Source organism: Ranitomeya variabilis, chromosome 4, assembly GCF_051348905.1.
Source record: "Ranitomeya variabilis isolate aRanVar5 chromosome 4, aRanVar5.hap1, whole genome shotgun sequence".
Lineage (NCBI taxonomy): Eukaryota > Metazoa > Chordata > Amphibia > Anura > Dendrobatidae > Ranitomeya > Ranitomeya variabilis.
In genome coordinates, this window is record NC_135235.1 from 257,873,946 (window position 1) to 257,875,270 (window position 1,325).

Below are 1,325 nucleotides of genomic sequence, written 5' to 3' on the forward strand. Positions count from 1 at the left end.
CATTGTAAGAAACTCACTGATGGTTACTGGAAGCGGTTGGTCGCAGTTATTTTGGCTAAAGGTTGTGCAACCAAGTATTAGGCTGAGGGTGCCAATAATTTTGTCTGGCCCATTTTTGGAGTTGTGTGTGAAATGATCAATGTTTTGCTTTTTGCTGCATTCTCTTTTGTGTTTTTTCATTTAAGACAAATTAAATGAAGATAACACCACCAAAGAATTTGTGTTTGCAATCATTTTCAGGAAGAAACGGAGTATTATCTGACAGAATTGCAGGGGTGTCAATACTTTTGGCCATGACTGTATATATGGCGGGTCCTGTGGGGTGCTCCCAGTATACGGCGGGTCCTGTGGGGTGCTCCCGGTATATGACGGGTCCTGTGGGGTGCTCCCGGTATATATGGTGGGACCTGAGGGGTGTTTTTGACAGACAGAGATCCTGTTGACGCTTTGTCACCAAATTCCCAGATCTCAGTCTGATTAATCATCTGTGTGAAGAACTGGAAATACAAGTCAGGTCCATTGAGCCACACTGAGCAACTCACAGGAATTACAGGATCCGCGGCTGATACCACAGGACGCCTGCAGGGAACTTGTGACATCCGGACATTGACGGGTGAGACAGGGGGATCTACAGGATATTGTTGGTATTAATGTTATGACTGATCGGTGTGTGTACAGTAAAGTCTCGGATACATCTCAGATTGGTAACACAATGTCAGCCGCTCCTGGAATATGTGCGCTAGACGTTCCCAGCAGCCGCCAGCTCAGCGCACAACTGACGCTGCACAATTAGCTTAATGGGGGATTTCATCTACAAATTTGTGGCACAGAAGATGAAGGCGGAGGCGGCACGAGCGAGGGGGGGGATTATGCTTAATCCTTATCCGCAGCGCACAGGAGCCGAGGAGGAGGTTGTGCGGATTGGAGAGGAAGATAACAGTAATGTGGACTTCACAAAACGTACAAGTGACTTCTCTACAGAAGGGGCGAAATGGGCAGATTGTGTGACATGGTTTGGACTTCTCAGGCGCCAGGTTTGGTGCCCGTCACCCTCTGCACCCCCATAAAGCTACAGCATGATTTTACAAAACGAGACATGAGCTCGGCACAGTTGTCGCTTCCCTTCCCCCACTTTTCTTATAGCGAATACAGAATAGAGGAGTCCACAGGGGGCGACACTGAGCACCGGATATCCGTGTAATAAAAGGACATATGTCAAGGAGATTGCTCTATGTAATGGGGATAAAAATGTGGGGTCCCAAGTGTGACCCCCACACCACCAATGGCTGAATGAAATCCTCTGTTTAATCCAAAGAGAAGAAAAC